General features: G+C 30.2%; 3 non-coding genes across 3 annotated transcripts in view; all 3 read right to left on the bottom strand.

The window, feature by feature from the left end:
* Positions 1-1,281, bottom strand: part of LOC135962910 (large subunit ribosomal RNA) — a 3,938-nt gene extending 2,657 nt beyond the window's left edge. Inside the window, exon 1 of the ribosomal RNA XR_010576750.1 lies at positions 1-1,281. This exon is cut by the window's left edge and continues 2,657 nt beyond it. This is a non-coding gene — a ribosomal RNA (large subunit ribosomal RNA).
* Positions 1,282-1,611: 330 nt separating this feature from the next.
* On the bottom strand, positions 1,612-1,791 carry LOC135962989 (5.8S ribosomal RNA). The gene has a single exon (XR_010576799.1). It is a non-coding gene; the product is annotated as a 5.8S ribosomal RNA (ribosomal RNA).
* Positions 1,792-2,416: 625 nt separating this feature from the next.
* LOC135962861 (small subunit ribosomal RNA) lies at positions 2,417-4,403 on the bottom strand. Its single transcript, XR_010576703.1, has one exon. It is a non-coding gene; the product is annotated as a small subunit ribosomal RNA (ribosomal RNA).
* Positions 4,404-7,500: the final 3,097 nt, after the last annotated feature.

Here is a 7,500-nt window from a genome sequence, read left to right as displayed (position 1 = left end):
AAGAAAGGTGAGGTTCTTACCCATTTAAAGTTTGAGAATAGGTTAAGATCGTTTCGACCCTAAGGCCTCTAATCATTCGCTTTACCAGATAAGATTATTTTACATAATTTTTAAATGCACCAGCTATCCTGAGGGAAACTTCGGAGGGAACCAGCTACTAGATGGTTCGATTGGTCTTTCGCCCCTATACTCAATTCTGACAATCGATTTGCACGTCAGAACTGTTTCGGTCTTCCATCAGGGTTTCCCCTGACTTCAACCTGATCAAGTATAGTTCACCATCTTTCGGGTCACAGCATATATGCTCAAGGTACGCTCTAGTTAGAGGTATAAATAATATAAATACTATTATACATAACTGTATAGAACGCCCCGGGATTGAATTAATAGACTATAAATAGGCTAAAAACTAATCCCATTAAATTAAGTTATGTTAATTACGCTATTAGGTTTTTATTCCCAATAACTTGCAAATATGTTAGACTCCTTGGTCCGTGTTTCAAGACGGGTCCCGAAGGTATCCTGAATCTTTCGCATTGTTAATCATATAAGTGCATATAATAAACATAAAGATCAATGATCAATATGCTATTATAAAATATAAATATTTAAGCACTATATATAATAAATCTATCAACACTTTATCAAATCAAAAGCATTTATTCGATATTAAAATGCAAGCAAAATAATTTGAATAAACTTAAGCAAATGATCTTATGATAAATATATTTATGTTAATAGATTACAATGTCCTTTATAGAAAAAATGCACACCATTATTATAATATTATAAATATTAAAATCATAAAGATGAATTTTCCATAACGGATATTCAGGTTCATCGGGCTTAACCTCTAAGCAGTTTCACGTACTATTTAACTCTCTATTCAGAGTTCTTTTCAACTTTCCCTCACGGTACTTGTTTACTATCGGTCTCATGGTTATATTTAGTTTTAGATGGAGTTTACCACCCACTTAGTGCTGCACTATCAAGCAACACGACTCTTTGGAAATGCCATCTAGTAATCATTAACGTTATACGGGCCTGGCACCCTCTTTGGGTAAATGGTCTCATTTAAGAAGGACTTAAATCGTTAATTTCTCATACTAGAAATTTGACATTCCATACACTGCATCTCACATTTGCCATAAAGACAAAGTGACTTAGTGCTGAACTATTTTCTTTTCGCTCGCCGCTACTAAGAAAATCCTTGTTAGTTTCTTTTCCTCCCCTCATTAATATGCTTAAATTCAGGGGGTAATCCCATATGAGTTGAGGTTGTAATAAAAAAATTTTTTAAATCATAAAATATCAAAACCACAAATAGAAATCATTTCTTTTATTTTCTGTTTAAATAAAAAATTCTTTTTAATAGAGAGGCAATCCTAGTTTCATAAAAAAATATTTTATGCTAGACCTTCCTCAATAAAAAAATGAATATAAAATATATAATATTAAATACTCTGATTTTATTCGTTAGAGGTTTTGTATCTTTAACTTTTAGTATTATGAATATAGTAGAATATCCAGTAATACAACATGTGCTTTTAAAAAATTTTACATATTAAATATATAAAAGATTTTTAAAGCAACTTATTTAGCATAGTCTTACAACCCTCAACCATATGTAGTCCAAGCAGCACTCTAATTATAAATTAAAGTACCTTACAGCATGGACTGCGATATGCGTTCAAAATGTCGATGTTCATGTGTCCTGCAGTTCACACGATGACGCACAGTTTGCTGCGTTCTTCATCGACCCATGAGCCAAGTGATCCACCGCTTAGAGTGATATATTTATTTTTGTTTAAATAGCAATTCATAAATTTGTTTATTGAAAGAAATCAAAAATACACCAAACCAAATTGGCATATATCAATTCCTTCAATAATATTTTTTTTAATTTTAAAACATACCACAAAGTTTGTTGCGAATATCTTAGTTCTTTTAGAAAGAACAATTTTTTTTAACTTGTATACAAGTACAACTATAATTGTGAGTTTAATTTTTATGCAATGTATGGATATACAATAAATTGTATTGCCAGTACACTAAAATGAATATATTATATATATTTCAAATATTCCCATCCAATGTATGATTTAAGTTCATAAATCAGTACATCTTTTTTTAATAAAAGAGAATAAAAGAAAATATATTATATATATATATATAATTTCCAACGACTTTTTTTATAATATTATTAAATATAATATTATTTTATTATTAAAGAGTTTTTCTTTCAATAACACTTTTAGTGTTTTTCTCTTTTTTTTTTATAAAAAAAAAATATTTAAATATTTTTAATTTTATTTTTATTAGCCTTTTTTTTTAAAGGGCATTATGTTTTTTTTTTTATTAATATTTTTTATATATAAATATATAAAAAAATTTTTTTTATCGGTTAGGAACACATTAATGATCCTTCCGCAGGTTCACCTACGGAAACCTTGTTACGACTTTTACTTCCTCTAAATAATCAAGTTCGGTCAACTTTTGCGAAACAACCGTAACACACAAGGCGTTACAGTGATCACGTCCGGAGACCTCACTAAATAATTCAATCGGTAGTAGCGACGGGCGGTGTGTACAAAGGGCAGGGACGTAATCAATGCGAGTTAATGACTCACACTTACTGGGAATTCCAAGTTCATGTGAACAGTTTCAGTTCACAATCCCAAGCATGAAAGTGGTTCAGCGGTTTACCCGGACCTCTCGGTCTAGGAAATACACGTTGATACTTTCATTGTAGCGCGCGTGCAGCCCAGGACATCTAAGGGCATCACAGACCTGTTATTGCTCAATCTCATTATTGCTAGACGCAATTTGTCCATTTAAGAAGCTAGTGTCCTTATAATGGGACAAACCAACAGGTACGGCTCCACTTTCATAAACACATTCAAACACTCACACATTTTACTGCACTCATGAATGAAGGCTACAAAAGCTTCAAACACCATAATCCTGAAAGCATCTATTTAATATATTTGAGTCTCGTTCGTTATCGGAATTAACCAGACAAATCACTCCACGAACTAAGAACGGCCATGCACCACCACCCATAGATTCGAGAAAGAGCTATCAATCTGTCTTACACACTTATGTTCGGACCTGGTAAGTTTTCCCGTGTTGAGTCAAATTAAGCCGCAGGCTCCACTCCTGGTGGTGCCCTTCCGTCAATTCCTTTAAGTTTCAGCTTTGCAACCATACTTCCCCCGGAGCCCAAAAGCTTTGGTTTCCCGGGAAGCGACTGAGAGAGCCATGATAGTAGCTACACCCAATTGCTAGCTGGCATCGTTTATGGTTAGAACTAGGGCGGTATCTGATCGCCTTCGAACCTCTAACTTTCGTTCTTGATTAATGAAAACATCTTTGGCAAATGCTTTCGCTTAAGTTAGTCTTACGACGGTCCAAGAATTTCACCTCTCGCGTCGTAATACTAATGCCCCCAAACTGCTTCTATTAATCATTACCTCTTGATCTAAAAACCAATGAAAGTAGAACAGAGGTCTTATTTCATTATTCCATGCACAAAATATTCAGGCATTTGGAGCCTGCTTTAAGCACTCTAATTTGTTCAAAGTAATTGTACCGGCCCACAACAACACTCGATGAAGAGCACTGAAGCAGGTTTAAATAGGAGGAATATGCACAAATACAAGTATTTAATACATATAAGAACTCCACCGGTAATACGCTTACATACATAAGGTACAGTACAAACTACAATTATAGTTGTACTACCCGTATGAAGCACAAGTTCAACTACGAACGTTTTAACCGCAACAACTTTAATATACGCTATTGGAGCTGGAGTTACCGCGGCTGCTGGCACCAGACTTGCCCTCCAATAGGTCCTTGTTAAAGGATTTAAAGTGTACTCATTCCAATTACAGGGCCTCTAATATGAGTCCTGTATTGTTATTTTTCGTCACTACCTCCCCGAGCTGGGAGTGGGTAATTTACGCGCCTGCTGCCTTCCTTAGATGTGGTAGCCGTTTCTCAGGCTCCCTCTCCGGAATCGAACCCTGATTCCCCGTTACCCGTTGCAACCATGGTAGTCCTAGATACTACCATCAAAAGTTGATAGGGCAGACATTTGAAAGATCTGTCGTCGGTACAAGACCATACGATCAGCAAGTTATCTAGAGTTCAACCATAATAACGATCTTGCGATCGCTTGGTTTTAGCCTAATAAAAGCATACGTCCCAAAGGTCCGTATTTATATTGCATGTATTAGCTCTAGAATTACCACAGTTATCCAAGTAACTGTTAACGATCTAAGGAACCATAACTGATATAATGAGCCTTTTGCGGTTTCACTTTTAATTCGTGTGTACTTAGACATGCATGGCTTAATCTTTGAGACAAGCATATAACTACTGGCAGGATCAACCAGAATAATGTTTTATTTATATTATTTGTTTTCAATTGGTTTTAGTTGAAAAGAAATTTAACGAAAATCAGCTTTTTATCGCGTCATATTCGTCATTCCAAATTCACTGTTCTTGATTTTTAAACAATATATTGTTCTATTATCATTTATTTCACATTGCATCATATAATATTTTTCAATATATATGATATTTTTTGATATGCAATTAAGAATTACATTTCATTCATATTTCATTTTTACATTTTATACATTTTTGAAAAACACCAAAAAATCTTCACCAAAAAAATCTTATATAAAAAAAACTAAGAAAATACTTATTTTTCTTTATTCGATTTTAACAAAATAAATTTACCAATGCAAATATTGAAATCCCCAAGAATATAAAAAAATTCTTGTTCTAGAGACCAAAGCATCATAAATAATTTTAGCACATTGAATAAAAATTAATTTTAATATTTCAATAAAGAAAAATTAAAATTATAAAAAAAAAATAAAATAAATAATTTTACACTAACGAATAACTATACAGTTCAATCAACAAACTAAAAAAATTTGTCGACAAACTTAAATAGATTCATCGTTAGCGGCAAATAAACTAAAAAAAGTTTTCATTGCTCTCCCCACACACAAAATACTATACCACATATATTCAACGCAAATAATAAAATAGATATTTAAAAACCTCAATACACAATATAAAAAAAAAACAAGCAAATAGTTCCAACATTCACGTTGTAACATTCTTGCACAATATCATCATTCGCATTCGATTTTCATTCTTAAATCAATTTTAACACACCGTATATTAGTATTTTTGATGTTTTGTGTGAATATTTAGTATCTCTGCATTTTATGTCAAGAGTATATAGAGATAGTTACATACAACTTCCCCGCCAATTTCGTTTTCCGAAACTTTAAAATTGTATATCTTGAGTTCTAAGCAACTTTTTTGAAATTTTCTTTTTGATTATGAATCGTACGAATTATTACTAATTTTTGGATAAAAAAAATTTTTAAATTTTCTAAAATTGTAGATTTTTTTTTTTTGAAATTTCAAAATTTCAAAATTTCTATTTCCCTAACTTACAAAAGTAAGAAAAATTAAAATAAAATTTTATCGATTTTGATAATTTTTTTAAGAAATTTCATACAATATGAACTAATATCAACATCTAAATAGATTTTCTTTTCAAATTGTTCAATATTTCAAAATAAAAAATTTTCGATTTTTTCAAAAATTTTATTATTTTATGAAATATTTCCTTAAATTGTAAAAATTTGTATGAAAAATATACTTTTCTTTATTATTTTTGGGATTTTGTATGAAAATCATTATAGATTTTAGTCCACATTTTTTTCAATTTATAACATTTAACTAATAAATAGTATTATTTTCACAAATTTAACAAATTTGTATAAAAATTTAACTTTTCTTTATTATTTTTGGTACTATTATAAAGGAAAATCATTATAGATTTTATTAAATCCACAATACATTTTATATTTTGTTTTGTTTTGTGTAGTAGTATTGTTATTATTAGTAGAGGAGTAAAACTAAATAATTTTAATACATACATCCATCCATCTATACATTCATCTCATTAGCAAACAACATTTTTGTGTATAAGTAATAGAGTAGAGTAGAGTAAAACTAAATAATTTTAATACATCTATCATCAGCAAACAAGGGACAGTATAATTTTCCTAGGGACAGTAGGAAACTCGTTAATCCATTCATATGTGTCACTAATTAGATGACGAGAACTTTGTCTACCTAATGACGTTAATATTTAATTCCGCCGTTCAACCGCGCTTACAGTATCACATTTTTGTGTAAGCATTAGAGTAAAACTACTCTATCGTTATTTTTATCGCTTAATAATGATGTGTGAGCCAATATTTTTTCTTTTTTCACAATGATGTGGCGATGAGAGCCAACATTTTTTTTAAATAAATTTTTCTACTTTGAAATTAGAATGAAACTACTCAGTATTTTTCTTTTTTTTACTTCATAATGATAGGATGAGCCAATATTTTATTATTTTCTTCACAATAATGTGATGAGCCAATATTTTATTAAATTTTTTCATAATGATGTGGTGATGAGAGTCAACATTTTTTTTTTAAATATAGGGACAGTAGGAATCTCGTTAATCCATTCATATGCATCACTAATTCGATGATGAGGACTTTGTCTAACTTAAGACCTTAATATTTAATGCCGCCGTTCAACAGCGCTTACTGAAATTTCTTCACATTGACAACATTCAGAGCACTGGACAGAATCAAATTTTTGTCAGCATTAGAGTAAAACTACTTTGTATTTTTTCATTGTCGCTTAATAATGACATAGCGGAGCCATCATTTTTTTTTTTTGTAATAAATTTTAGAGTAAAACTACTTTGTATTTTTTCATTATCGCTTAATAATGATGAACTGAGCCATCATTTTTTTTTTTTTGTAATAAATTTTAGAGTAAAACTACTTTGTATTTTTTCATTATCGCTTAATAATGATGAACTGAGCCATCATTTTTTTTTTTTGTAATAAATTTTTTCATCTCATCAACCACGCTTACTCGAATTTCTTCACATTGACATTCAGAGCACTTGGCAGAATGAAATTTTTCAAAACATTGTTAAGAAAAATATTTATTATTTAGTTAATTTCTTTTCACACATTCAATTTTCAAAATATTCTTATTTATTATTTGTATAATAAAGAATCTAGTGTTTAATCCATTCAATATCAAAACATCATGAGCTGCTTACTCGATTTTGTTAACATTAGAGTAAAACTAGTTAAACCATTCATATTCATCATCACTATTTGTATGACGAGGTATTTGGCTACCTTATGATCTTAATATTTGCTACAGCCGTTTAAAAAACAAATAATGGCTCAGTACCTCATTATTAAGCGACAATGAAAAAATTCAAAGTAGTTTTACTCTAAAATTTATTTATGGGCAGAATGAAATTTTTCAAAACATTGTTAAGAAAAATATTTTTATTATTTAGTTAATTTCTTTTCACACATTCAATTTTCAAAATATTCTTATTTATTATTTGTATAATAAAGAATCTAGTGTTTAATCCATTCA

The sequence above is a fragment of the Calliphora vicina genome, chromosome X, assembly GCF_958450345.1.
Source record: "Calliphora vicina chromosome X, idCalVici1.1, whole genome shotgun sequence".
Classification (NCBI taxonomy): Eukaryota; Metazoa; Arthropoda; class Insecta; order Diptera; family Calliphoridae; genus Calliphora; species Calliphora vicina.
The sequence above is the reverse complement of the archived record's forward strand: the minus strand, read 5'-3'. Positions and strand labels throughout refer to the sequence as shown.